This window comes from Emys orbicularis, chromosome 1, assembly GCF_028017835.1.
Source record: "Emys orbicularis isolate rEmyOrb1 chromosome 1, rEmyOrb1.hap1, whole genome shotgun sequence".
Taxonomy (NCBI): Eukaryota; Metazoa; Chordata; order Testudines; family Emydidae; genus Emys; species Emys orbicularis.
Genome location: NC_088683.1, coordinates 298,304,697 through 298,319,845, shown reverse-complemented (window position 1 = coordinate 298,319,845; position 15,149 = coordinate 298,304,697).

Here is a 15,149-nt window from a genome sequence, read left to right as displayed (position 1 = left end):
AAACTGCCTAGGGAGGTTGTGGAATCTCCATCTCTGGAGATATTTAAGAGTAGGTTAGATAAATGTCTATCAGGGATGGTCTAGACCAGGGGTTGGCAACGTTTGGCACGCGGCTCGCCAGGGTAAGCACCCTGGTGGGCCGGGACAGTTTATTTACCTGTTGACGCAGCAGGTTCGGCCGATCGCGGCCCCCACTGGCCGCGGTTTGCCGTCCCGGGCCAATGCGGGAGGCGGCAAGCCGCGGCCAGCACATCGCTCGCCCGCGCCGCTTCTCGCAGCCCCCATTGGCCCGGGATGGCGAACCGCAGCGAGTGGGGGCCGCGATCGGCCGAACCTGCCACATCAGCAGGTAAATAAACTGGCCCGGCCTGCCAGGGTAAGCACCCTGGCGAGTCGCGTGCCAAACGTTGCCGACCCTTGGTCTAGGCAGTATTTGGTCCTGCCATGAGGGCAGGGGACTGGACTCGATGACCTCTCGAGGTCCCTTCCAGTCCTAGAATCTATGAATCTATGAATCTATGTGTAAATAAAACAAGTTATATTTAGAGTATACCCAGATGCCATGTCACTGATTTTTCGTACACTGGCAAACTGACTTGAAAAGGCCCCAAACATCTGCTATCTCTTGGGCAAAGAGGTGAGGTGTCAGAACAAGATGCTGGTGTCCAAAGAAGGTGAAACAAATATTATTTGCAAACATTCTATGTCTACTGGGTATTCATGGAAATATCCATAAATCTCAGAAATTTCATGTATGATTCTTCGAATTTAGCCAGAATAAATGGTTAAAGTTTCCTTATTTGTTATTTTTCTGTTTAAAACTTTCTGTCATCCAATCAGGGAGTGCAAACAATTCCTTGTAACTTTGGAAAGCAATCATAGATTTTGAATAACTAATAGTCAAAACGATAGTTTATGAACAAGATATTGGTTGAAAATTATTCATTAAAATATTATGCAGGGCCTTTTTTTTTTTTTTTGCTTTTGTAAAGAGCTTAACCTGCTCTGCGAAACAGCCAGCATTAGCTTCTTACAACAATGCAGAGGAAACCAAAAGCCAAAACCATACAGGATGAGACCTTGGCCCCACTGAAGTCAATGGGAAAATTCCCACTGACCTCAATGAGACCAGGACTTCACCCACAGCATTTTGCTGAAAGTGATTTTTCCTTACTAAGCTTCTGTCTTTTTGGCATCAGCTTTTATTATTATTTTTCTTTTTTTATGGAATTACTAGATTGAGCATTATATAGATACCCTATGTAACTGGTCAGGTGGACACTAAAGAATAGGAAATAAAATAATCAGGTCATGCATTTAGGAACAAATAACAAAAGGTTATGCTACAAGCTGGGAGCTCATCAGCTGCAAATGACAGAGGAGAGAGATCTGGATGTATTAGACAATAAGAGGGTGAGCTCTCATTGTGATCCAAGTGAGATCCTAGGATGTATCAGGCAAGACATTACCACTAGAGACAGAGAAGCATTAATGCCATTGTACAAGACACTGGTAAGACATCATCTGGAATACTGTGAACAATTCTTATCACCCATGTTCTAGAAAGATGAATGCAAACTGGAACAGGTGCTGAGAATGGCTACTAAGATGACCAGGGGAAGAGCGCGTCTATTTTATGAGAGTAAAGTAAAAGACCTTGGCTTGTTTAGCCTAGCAAAATGAAGGCTGAGAGGGGATAAGATTACTCTCTATAACACTGCTCTACAGCCAAAATGCTTCTGAAATAAATGTAGTCAAACTTTACTAATTCTGGGTCACTGAGAACGAAAATGATGCTTAGAATTGTTGATTGGCTCTAGTTTTCAAGATATGCTATTGGGTCAGTATATACGACCCTTGACTTGGGAATGGCAGAGGATAAGTGAGTTATAAAGGGAAGGGATCTCAATTTAAACCAGAAATGACTAAAATACATCTTTGACTGGATCTATGAATAAATCTATGACTGGGTTTGGACAGTACTTGCTTTTTAGGCAAAACAATGAATGATGCAATCTGAAGCTGGTATTGCGTCATACATGATATGAATTGCATCATGTTATTCCTAGAAGTCATGGATGATGCAATCATAACGAAGCTTACATCACTCTGCTGAACAAATTGCCCTATGTCAGCTCTAGAAATCATACGGTGTCGTGCTCTCTTATTTGTCAGTGTTTGATTTTGTAAAGGGACACATTTCTGTTTAGCCAAAGTGAGCAGAGATGCCTCGTACTTGTGTGAACAGTGCAGATAACTTCTGCTATGTTTGTGGTGAAGTGACTTTTGCATCACAAAAGCTCAGTATAACCACTATGGTTAAGAAAGCCTATCACCTTTATTTTGGCTGCAAAATTGGAGATCAGGACAAGAGGTGGGCCCCACACATATGCTGCAACACTTGTGCAACAAATCTTCGCCAGTGGTTGAACAGGAAAAGGAAATCTATGCCTTTTGCAGTGCCAATGATTTGGAGAGAGCCAACAGATCATACCAGCAATTATTACTTCTGCATGGTGCCTCCAGTTGGGAAAGGTGTGTCAAAGAAGAAAAAGTGGACTGTGCATTATCCAAACATTCCATCAGCTATACGCCCAGTACCCCACGGAGAAGGACTGCCGGTTCCTGATGCACCAGAATCATTCTCACTTGAGTCAGACGAGGAAGAGGATGAAACTTCTGGTCCTGAACCATCAAAGTCACAGGACCCACATTTTCTCCCATCCTCCTCCTCTGAACCACATCTCATAACACAAGGTGAACTGAATGACCTTGTCAGGGATTTGGAACTACCCAAGAGTAAGGCAGAGCTGTTGGGCTCCAGACTACAGCAGTGGAATCTCCTGGCAGGTGATGTTAGGGTTTCCATGTTCCGTGACCGTCAAAAGGATCTTGTCCCATTCTTCTTCATGGAAGGTGATCTTGTAGCCTGCAACAACATCGATGGTGTGATGGCAGCCCTCAACATCGTTCACGATCCAGATGAGTGGAGACTGTTCATTGATTTATCGAAGACGAGTCTTAAAGCTGTTTTACTGCATAATGGCAATGTTTTGCCATCAATTCCAGTTGGTCATGCAGTCCATATGAAGGAAACCTATGACAACATGAAACAACTTTTGAGGTGCATAAACTATGACCAACATCAGTGGCAGCTTTGTGGCGATTTGAAGGTTGTTGCTCTCTTGCTTGGTCTGCAGACCGGATACACAAAGTACTGCTGTTTTCTCTGCGAATGGGATAGTCGTGCAAGAGATTCCCACTACATCAAGAAAGGTTGGCCACTCCGACAGTCATTGGAGCCTGGGAGGAAAAGTGTTCAGCATCCACCACTTGTTGAATCAAGGAAGATTTTGTTACCACCCTTACACATCAAGCTGGGTCTGATGAAGAACTTTGTCAAGGCCATTGACAAAACACAAGCAGCTTTCAAGTACCTCCGTGAAAAATTTCCAAGGTTAAGTGAAGCTAAGATAAAGGAAGGTGTCTTTGTTGGTCCTCAGATTTGTGAACTTCTTCGAGATGATGCATTTGACCATGCACTGCGTGGCAAGGAAAAGACGGCATGGAAAGCCTTCCAGTTAGTGGCAATAAATTTTCTCGGAAACAACAAGGCAGACAACTACAGGTTGTTGGTGGAAAACCTCCTCAAGGCATACAAAAGCCTTGGTTGCAACATGTCACTAAAGATACATTTTTGGCACTCTCATCTAGATTTTTTTCCCACCGAACTGCGGAGCAGTGAGCGACGAGCATGGCGAGCGATTTCACCAGGACATTGCAACAATGGAGAAATGCTATCAGGGCAAATGGAGCCCATCAATGCTTGCAGACTATTGCTGGACAGTGACAAGAGATGCTCCATTTAATGAATACAAGAGACAAGCCAAGAAGCGCCGAGTAGACACTGAATAGGACTAAACTATGTACATAATCGTTTTTTGCCTTTTGTTTCATAATACATTTTATTTATATAACACTTGCTGATTTTTAAAGTGTTACATAAAGAGGACAGGTGAAATATTATCATGTAAAGCAACCATAAACACATGAAAAGACCTAGGTTTACAATTTATGATTAAAACTCTACTATCTGCACAATATACATAGACATAAAATGTAAAAACTTAAATATCTTAGAAACAGTAGCCAATCAGTTGTTTTAATTGTCATATTTGAATTCAGCACATCAAAATACATAATAAATAGCACATTTTATCTCTGAAGCAGACGACTTCTCAAAAATTGTAGACCAGTGTAATTACATCAGAGGGGTAAACACCAGAGAGAGAAAAGAGCTATTTAAGTTAAAGGGAAGTGTTGGCACAGGAACAAATGCGTATAAACTGCCATGAATAAATGTAGGTTGGAAATCAATAGGATTCTAACATCAGAGGAGTAAGAGTCTGGAGCAGCATTCCTGTAGGAGTAGTGAGGGAATATAACCTAATTTGTTTTAGGACAGAGATAGATAAATGTGAATGGGATTGCCTATGGTGGCAGGAGCTGGGCTCAATGGCCCATGTGGTTCTTTCCAGCCCTATGTCTGTGACTTAAAACTCACGATTCAGGGCTTCAGCTGGTCTCCCTCAGGAGTCAGGAAGAATAGGTTTTCCCCTCCCCCCATGTATTCTGTGTTTTCTTTTTGTTTTTTTTGTCCTCCTCTGAAGCATCAGAGATGGCCACAGCTGGAGATAGGACACCAAGTGGGTGCTGAAAGGTGGTACAGAGAGTTCTTTTTCTTAGATACTTTGCTGGTGGCTCTTGTTTACGTGCTCAAAGTAAAACTGATTGCTATTTTCAGGGTCAAGAAGGAATGTTCCGTCAGGTCAGATTGGCAGGAACTTTGAGTTTTTTTCCCCTTCCTCTGCAGCATCGGATGTAAGTTGCTTGCTTGTATCATCTGGGTAAAACTCAATTAATCAATTCCCTACTATTTCACAGGCATTGGTGCACATCAGTTCCTCCTGTTCTCTGCCTGTGGTACAAAATAGTTTAGTCTCCAAAAGGGATGTAATACTTAAGACTATTCCGGGTTATTTGGCTCAGTGCAGAGAGGGCTGATAGATGCTTAGAAACCTGTTATGTGTGGGTTACATCTGGTAGTCTCTTCTGGCCTTAAGCTCTAACCTCTGTGTCAGTGGTGGGCAACCTACAGCCCATGGGCCACACAAGCCTGTCAGGGTAATCCACTGACAGGTGCAAGACAGTATTTACATTGACCGTCCGCAGGCACAGTCGCTGGCATCTTCTAGTGGCCACGGTTCGCCGTTCCCAGCCAATGAGAACTGAGGGAAGAGGCGTCCAGCACGTCCCTGCTGCCCACAGCGCTTCCCGCAGTTCCCATTGGCCGGAAACGGTGAACCACAGCCACTGGGAGCTGTGGGAGGCCATGCCTGCAGACGGTCAATGTAGACAAACAGTCCCGCGGTCTACCAGCAGATTACCCTGATGGGCCACGTGTGGCCCGTGGGCAGCAGGTTGCCCACCACTGCTCTATGTGCAGCTTATTAAAATTAAGGTTAAAATTCCTGTGTTTTCACTACATCATATTTTCTTAAATCAATACCTTTGAATTCTTTTTTTCCAATTAGGAGACCCATTATGTATAGCGGGGAAAAGGCCTGATACCCATACTACCCAGAGCTCATTAGGGAAGTAATGTTCAGAGGTATACAAATCTCAGTAAGTAGTTGTGCAAACCTCTAAGTGCTACTCTACATTCCAGAAATGTCAGTCGTATTCACTAAGACTTTAAACAAACACAATGAAATAGAAAAAGACAGTCATTACAAACCACCAAACACATTTTCCAGTTTAAAAAGTTGACTTTCCCAGTAAGGTATTCCGTGCTATTAGTTCAGGGTAGGGTAAGATATGAGTAAAAATACATGACCGAGAAGCTGCAATTCTCATAGATTTAGTTTAAAGAACATGTCTACAGTATATATGTCAGAGTACCTAACTGCTAAATGACCGTTTTGGCTAAACATGATTTAAAAGGGTGTAGGAAAACCTAAAAGGACCAAGGGGGGAAAAAAAAAGTTAATGCATGTAACCTAGAGAAACCTAATTCCCAATTAAAAGATATGTATATGTGGCACCACAAGAGGATATAATTGTGAATTTCACAATTATTTCTAAATGTACCCTTTTATATGCCTAAGTGGTATAATGTTGCTGTTAAATGAGGGACGAAAAATCAGGTACCCCGCACTGTAGATTAAAAAAATATATGTTTTTATAGGAGACATCACACTCATAAACAGATATGGATCGTAGTCCCAGTGAAATTCAGAGAAGAAACAATTGGTCTAGTACACACAGTACCATTAGCAATACATTTAGGAATGAAAAATAAAAAAAGACAGCAACAATAATTCCCAAATTATTTTGGCCAAAGACCATATGTCTTGTTTAGAATGTCAGCTGACAGCTCCTGTACAACCAAGGCAATCCAAAGAGTGTATGATTCATTTGCCTCTGGTAGGGTGCTGTTTCGGGACATGACCTTAGAAGTAGTCAGACTTCAGAGAGAAGTGTAAATGGCAATCACTCCATCCTAATTATTAGTGATCATACCATTAAGTTATCCAGAAGCAATGTCCCTATGAACTGTAAGGGCCAAATCAATAGCAGAGATTTTCATCCACTTTTTCAGAACTATGAGATTATTCAAGTATATTGTACGAGATTTAGGGACTAATTCACCTTTCCTTCTATGGGAATATTATCAATTTGTAGTAATTGCATCCCTTATGAAATTTTCCCTACAAAAGCAAACTCCTGAGTTAGCTGAACTATTCATCAGAATAAGTAACAAGTTAATGAAATTTATCCAACAAAATCTAAAGCAATTAAATCACTTGTTGCCATATTTCATATTTTTTATCCATAGAGGTGCTCAGCTGTAGGCAATCAAAGTGATTTATGGGCTACAAAATATGTTTGGGTTATATTTTCATGTAGTACATGTGGCCGTGTTTCCACCTGAAGTTATTCAGAGGAGGATTGGGCCATTATATGATAAAGTTAGGAAATCCAACCCAAGTAAATGCAGTTGAACAAATTTTGGGAAAGGATGTTATACTAATAGATTGTGTTAGATATTTTTTACTTCCCTATTTTATATTACTTTATGTTAATGTTATGTTCTCACCAGTAATAAGGATTCTGCAGATGAAATTCTGCCACCACTTACAACTATTGTAACCAAGTCATCAAATCCATCTAAAGTTACATCTGTGTAACCTCAAAGAAGATGTTTTAGATTGTTCAGGACAGACACTATATTTTCCTGTGTGTTTGGAAAGTGCCTGGTACATTTTTAGCACAACCACAATATAAATAATAACCAACAATAGTAAATAATGACAATAATAAAAACATGGGGCATCATATGTGTAAATGGAGCAGAATTTGGTCCTGTAGTTCAAAATTAGTTGGAAATTCTACTGATGAAGCATGAGCCAGAATAGAATCCAGCTAATTCATCTAGAGCTGTTTGTTCGTTCTATAGGGTTAACAAAAGTTAAAACTTATTTCAGAGAGAGAGGTTTTGTAACCCCCACTTAGGTTTCCCAGCTCCTGCAGCTCTGATCTAAGCCTCTAGAGGGTAGCTCTTTATTCACAAAAGGTTTCCCACCACCAGTTCCCAACTATATACAGGCTTCCCAGCTACTTTGCCTACAACGGGCCTGGCTAACAACAGACTAGAAGGCTCCCACTTCCTTATGTGCCTGACCTTTCTATTTCCCCCTTTCTCTGGCTTCCTCCAAGCCTTTATAGCTCGGGGCTAATAAGACTGGCAGGTGCAGCCAGTTACCAGACAGGTACAGGGCTATTCACCCAGCCCTAATCCATTCCCCTTCATTGGGGCTGGAATGGCAGGAGCTGATAAAGGGCTTCTCAGCCAGCACCCTGCTACAGAAGTCAGTGAGGTTACATTAGTGTAAAAATATTGTGAGGAAAGGATCAGGCCCATCTGTCTTAGACTCAGTGACAGACTGAAAGATTTTTCCCTGTGTGCAAAGTTAGGCACTCATGGAGTGAACATATGATTGAAGTTTAATATGAATGGTTCTAATGGTGGTTCAAATAGGAATTAGTTTTCAGATACTACACAGGCACTTTATGCAAGTGCATTTCCTCACATCCTTCCCACACATACAAGGAAAAATAGTACACGGCTTCTGAATAGTGCTTGTATCTGAAGGCACAACAGTCATGCACAGATATGAAGGGCTTTTTAATCATTATGCAAAAAATATATGTAAGTCTAGTGACTGTAATACCATTGTTAAGATAAGTATTGTATTTTTATTATGTTTTATTATTATTAAATAAAATGAAGCTATGGACACTCTGCAGTCTATGCTGGCACATTTTGCCTTAAGCACTACCTAGAAGCAAAAATCCATTTCAATAGCTCAGTGATTAACAACCTTGAAAAATTCAGGAACTGGAGTATCATCATAATCACAAAGGGCCACTCTTGTCCTTTCTTCTCCTTAGCAAATTGTGGACATGCCAAGACTGAGACTTGATTTAAAGCTAACAAGAACTAAAAAATTTGCAAATGATTTGCAGCACCACCTGTGCTTGCCTTATTCCGGGAACAAATAATCTCCTCCTCAAGAGCCTCAGCTGTGGAAACCTTACAATGACTTAGCACCACCGGGAACAGTGAGGGCATCATCTCTGATTTGAGTACTAAGGCTATTGTGGATGAAGTTTATTAACATAATCTAGATAGAGTGTTAAAAAATCTGTAGAGATACAGCACAGTGGTCTGGGGACAAAGCCATTATAGGTGTGAAATATATGGAGTGTTAACTGAGTAGAGGGTAAGATTAAATAAGCAGCCCAGCAGCTGTGCACTTTGGTGTTTTGTTTTGTTCCTTTGTTTCTGTCAGAGCAGTGCAAATGCCATAATCAGAAAGACAGGTTCAACTTTATAGTTCCATGCTGCACTCTTTGTTTCAATTAGTGCCAGATGAGCACTCTTGTCAACTAATGTGGGAGAATCTCCCTCCAGACATATCTAGCTAGTGAGTTCAGAGTCACAGAAGTGGGTGGCAAATTATACATGGCTCTACATTGGCATGGCTGATACAGATTCATTTGCAAAACACACCACAGGTCACATGAGTAGGTTGGGAGGGAGACCCAAAGGAGGGAAAAGGCCATATATAATTAAGAAATAACCAGCTGAGCACATTTGTTTTCTACCTTAATGTTTTTCCACTTAAAAAAGAATCTCTGTTGAGCTGAATCTTTCCATAACTATCTGAGCAAGAGCTACCTGAATAATTCAGAATGAGTGAGTTATTTGATGAATTCTGCCTCTTTTTCAGTTTGTACATTTTCTGTGATCATAGTGCAGTTTCTAAAATGGATTTGCTATTGGAAATTATTCACTGGATCTTTTCTGCAAATAATTCTTGGTGGCCCTTTATGATTACCAAGAATTATTTTCAGAAATGGTCCAGTGAATTATAAGTGATAGCAAACAGATCAAAACAGATTACCTAGTAAATAATCAAAAACACAAACTAAGCCTAAGATACTAGAAAGACAGGATATGGATGAGCAAATTCTCACCCTGGCTGATGATACAAGCAGGCTGGCAGATTATTAAGGAACAAGCAGCACTTGCTTTATAGCTTGGAATCCCCAGGTCTTTGCTACACAAGCTAGAAATCCCTTTAGAATGGGTCCAGCACTTCCCCCAGTTCAGTCTTTGTTCCTCCAGTGTTTCCACGAGTCTTCTTTTGTGGGGAGTGAAGAACAAGAGATGATGTCACTCCCTGCCTTATGTAGCTTTAGCATATGGCAGGAACCCTTTGTTTCAAAATTTGGTTCCCAGACCGGTGTGTGAAAAAATACTGACATCCAAAGATGGAGTCCAGAATCATATGTACTTATAGAGTCATAGCAGCCATTACTTACAGGCTGCCTGGAGTGTTCTCAGGAAGGCTAACCAGGTGGGAGATAAGCTTCTCCTAAGGCCTATTGTTTTCTCTAATGGCTCAATGCCATAAATAGGCCTTTCCCAACCAATTATCTAGCCTGAAAGCATCTTGTCCAGTGGGCATTACCCAGGTGTAACTACATTTGGAGTACAGATACATAGTCAGTATTTATAACTTCAGATACAAAAGTGATACATGCATACCAATAGGATAATCATATTCGGCAAATCATAACTTTTCCAATGACACCTCACATGACTTATCTTGTATGAAATGCATCATAATTATGCCATAACCATACAATAATAATATTACTATGATGAATATGGGATGCAGGCTGTTTATTGGGGAATACCCCCATCTGACTAGAATTGTTTGCTCTTCATGGGGATGAGCCTAGGATCAAGGGGTATTCTAAATTTAAGGAAAAAAATGCTGGCTTTGGGAAGGAGGAGTTGGGGCGTGAGTTGTTAGCCTATAGAAGTGACATACAGATTGACAGAAACAAGGGATCATGCTGTAAGCAGGACTGGCTGGCTCTTTCTTTCATTGTGTTAATTCATTTTTCCTAAGTGCTTTATACCTTTGGGGAACGAATAAGTAATGCTTTGTTTTGAAGATACCATTTTTGTCACTGCAAATATATGCTGTTCCCGACTCCGAAAGGTAAACTCTTACAGATTCCAAAAACAGATTGGGTCTGTGTTTTTAACATGGATCGGATACAGCCAGGCTTCAGATTAGAAATCCAATCTGACAGTGCTTGGAAGGTGAGTTTCCACCCAGAGCAAGGTTCAGAAAGCCTGTCCTGTCACTCAAAAGGGACTAAAAGGAGTCTAAGAACAGTTCACCCTATATCTGAGACTCTTGGGCATCTAAATAAAGACTTAAAGTCTACATTTTCAGGTGCTTGGACTCCTAATCCCATACCTAGCCACCAAGTGAGAGAATTTCAAAAGCACCCCGGAGACTGTGAAACACAAGATTTTCAGTTGGATTCATGTTTCTAAATCCTCCTAAATTAGGTGTTTTTGAAAATATTGCACCTAAGTAAAAAGAATTCAGCTTTGCCCCAAATCTACTTTTCGGCCAACATGTTTTTGAAAATTTTGATGTAAGTACAAAGTACCCTTTTCGGTCACACATGGGCTTTATGCATGTAGATTAGATTTCACCAAATAGGAGGAAACATTTCCAGGCAGTGAATTTTATTGTAATAAACCCCATGTCCCAAGGGTGTATATTATCACAAAAAGGGAGGGGTGAGAAACTGGGGAAACTATTCATTTTCTGATCAACATTTTTCAAAATTCTATTAAAAATGTTGGATTTTTTAATATAAATATTTGCAAACCTTGCCCCATGTTTTTACCACTTCTACTGAAAATGCTTATGCTTTCTTCCTGAAACATCCCCTGACTATATTGATAATGTAGCACAGGATCCAATTCATATAACTTGAAAGAGGTGGCATAAAAACCTTGTCATGAGAAGTACCCTGCCCTAATATCATTTTTGGACAATAGCAGACATTTAGGCCCCAATCCTGAAATCAGTTAGGCACGTGGTTTACTATTGTTAATAGTCACAATTGAAATCATAATAATAGAATTAAACAGGTGTGGAAGTGTTTTGAAGGTTTGGAACCTCCTTAGTGTGACCTGGAGTTTTGCAAAAGGAGGAAATGAATGTTATTTAGAAGTATTTTTATGAGCCCCAGGATTAAGTTCTCTGTACCTGGGGTAACTGAGCAGTATCAAGAGACAACGTAAAGCCCACTAAAGGCAGAGAAATCACCACAACCCTCCCCAGAAATTTGATGGCAGAATTTTAACAAGAGCCTCCCTCTCCACATTTTCCAGATAGTACATCACTGCTAATATTCATATTTGTGTTGGGGTGTGGCTGGATCAAAAGATCAATCTTGTCTTGGTAACAAAAATATTCATCTTCCATGCACTGGAGGCACAAGCCATAATAGTATGAATTAGTATAAAATAATTATTTTATAACCTAATGCTATTGTCTTGGATGAAGCAGTTTCCATACTATTATGATAACCACTTTCATGACTTTCATACAAGCAGACTTGAGACTTACCCTTTAAAAAACATGACCCTTATGTCATTGCATTTTCACATTTGTGTGTCATAATGAATAAAGCCTTAGTAGTGACTATCTTTTTTTCTCCTTAATTAACAACATCACAAAGTTCAGGATTTATAATGTAGAGAGATTGTTATTAACCTTTTTAAAAATAGGCTGCACATATTGTGTATGCTATCTTCAATGTCACGTTACAGAATTAAATACTGTTATGTTCATTTCAGTGAATTTACCACTGTCCCATAAATTAATAGATAAAGAATTTATATGGTAAAATAGCATCAACATAATTAAACCATGGAACTTCTAATTTCAGATGACATTTTGATAAATTGAAATTCTAATTACTTTAACTTTTTGGACAGAACTGATATTGGGCAGAAACCATGTTTTCTTCGATACAGAAACTACCTCTTTATGTTAGCTCTGCAGAAGAGGGAAGGTTATTATTTGGCAGGTTAGAAGAGGTAGTACAGCATACTTACCTTTCACTAGTTCTTTTTATCAGAGTAAAAATTCAATACCACTGCAAAAAATTAAAGTGAGATCAGCATCTGACATAAGCGATAAACACGTCAGTGTAGGTAAAAGAAATTACATTTCTGATCTTGGCTGGATTTCTCCTGACAGATCTACATTATTTGTCAAGACAGCCCGTAATAAGTTTAGCATTGTCCTGGCTCCATTTTTTTTTCTATTTGCTATTTCATGTCATGTTCAGAATGCCGTTTAGTGTTTAATGAGCAAATATTAAGATTATAATCCTCTGCCAAAATTTTGTAAGGTCATAAAGAACAAAGTTAATAAAAATGGGATGTGTAACTTAAATTTATCTATTGCTGAAATAAATTCATTCATGTTGTCTTAAACAGGTTCTTTTTAAAACCAGTATGCACCAATTTAACACAAAGCAATTCTTGCTTTTGGGAACAAAGAGGAGGGTGAGAAGAGTAGAATTCAGCATAATAAGCTTGTTTTAGAAAATGTGGTTTGACATTTTTGCAATGAGAAATGTATATTTTTACACACACACATGCCTCATTTTGCTCAATCTTTCAAATCAAAATGATTTTGGGCAAAGTCCAAGGATGGAGCATTTCAGCTCCAAAAGTCAATGTTTCAGAAAGTTGTCAGTATATGGAAACTAATAGAGGATGTACAATGGAAACTGTTTTGCAACCTTAGTTTTAGTGCTTGCTGTTTCTTCATCGCCTCGTACTATACACATTTTGAGCAGCTTTTTGCTTCACAAATATCGCTGAAGCAGAAATGAATAACAGTGAAGCTTGTATGTTTACTTTTTTAATTTCAGCAGATTGCCAAATGGCAATCTGTTGTATAACCAACAAAAGCCATACAATTCAGAATTCAGACCATCCATATCTCACTTCATTGTGTTTTGTGGTGGTACAGAGCCCCGGCAGCAGCTCCCAGAAGCACTGTTCCTGAGGGTATGTCTCCATTACAAGCAGCACTGCAGCTACACTGCTATAGTATAGATACTTACTACAGCGACAGAAGGGTTTTTTCCCATCACAGTAGAAAATTCACCCCCTCAACAGGTGGTAGCTTGGTTGATGGAAGAATTATTCTGTCAACCTAGCTGTTTCTAAAATGCGGGTTAGGTCAACCTAACTACATAGCACAGCCCTGAGCAATCCACCTAAGACTACCTAAGATTTAGGTGTAAACCAAGCCTGAAACACTCATAGTGCCCTCAGAGCTCTATGGAACTCTGATAGTGCTGTAACTTTAGGACGGGTCCACCTTAAAAGGTAGATTGAGAAAGCAAACATAGCTATGCTGACCTAACCAACAGTGTTAACGGACGAAAGCTTCTGTCAATGTAGATACTATTGTGCGGGGGGGTGTTTCTACACTGAGAGAAAAACTCTTCTTTCAGTGTGGGCTGAGACTGTGGCTAGGTCTACACTACCCGCCTGAATCGGCGGGTAGAAATCGACCTCTCGTGGATCGATTTATCGCGTCCCATTGGGACGCGACAATCGATCCCCGAATCGACGCTCTTACTCCACCAGCGAAGGTGGGAGTAAGCGCCGTCGACGGGAAGACGCAGAGGTCGATTTTGCCGCCGTCCCTACAGCAGGGTAAGTCGGCTGCGATATGTCGAATTCAGCTACGCTATTTGCGTAGCTGAATTTGCGTATCTTAAATCGACCCCCCCCTTGAGTGAAGACGTACCCTTGTATACTACAAGGTTATGCTGACATAAGTATGGCAACGTAGCTATGCCAGTATAGTCTCCACAGGGTAGGCATGCCCTGAGCGTATGGAGCTGGGGGCGTGATTCCCAGCTCGAGGAGTCATACTCGCACTAGTGCTCATGAAACTAGTATGCTAAAAATAGAATGTAGCCACAACTGTGTGAGCTGCAGGATGGGGCTAGCTGCTCTGGGAACATATCCGTCCACATCTCTAGGCACAGACTCGGAGCAGCTTGCCCTTCCTAGTGCACACACTGACACGGCTACATTCTATTTTAGCATACTAGCTTGATTAGATCCAGTGTGAATATGTCTCCTCAAGCTGGGAATCACAATCCAGGTCCAAGTGTAGACCTACCCCTAATGTGAGAAAGCATCCACTTCTCTCCTCCTTTGGTTCTGCTGCCTGATGTGAAAAGGTTAGTGCTATGAGGCCTATCTCCCTCCATCTTTGAGTTTCCTAGCTCCACTCTGGGCGGTAGATTCATTGCACTCCCCCCACATCTCACCAGGTGGGGATATTGACCAGACCAAGAGTGGGATAGAGAGCCTTGAAAGAAGAGAGCTAGAGTGCATGCCAGGAATGCAGGCCCCTCCTTCTCCAAGGGGTCTCCACCTTTTATTGGAGATCTGAGTGCTTATTGGCCCTTTGCTCCCAAAATCACTAATTTAAACCTTTCCCCAGGGTTTTAGAACATAAGAATGGCCAGACTGGGTCAGACCAATGGTCCATCTAGCCCAGTATCCTGTCTTCCTTTAGTGGCCAATGCCAGGTGCTCCAGAGGAAATGAACAGAACAGTAATCATCAAGTGATCCATCCCCTGTCACCCATTCCCAGCTTCT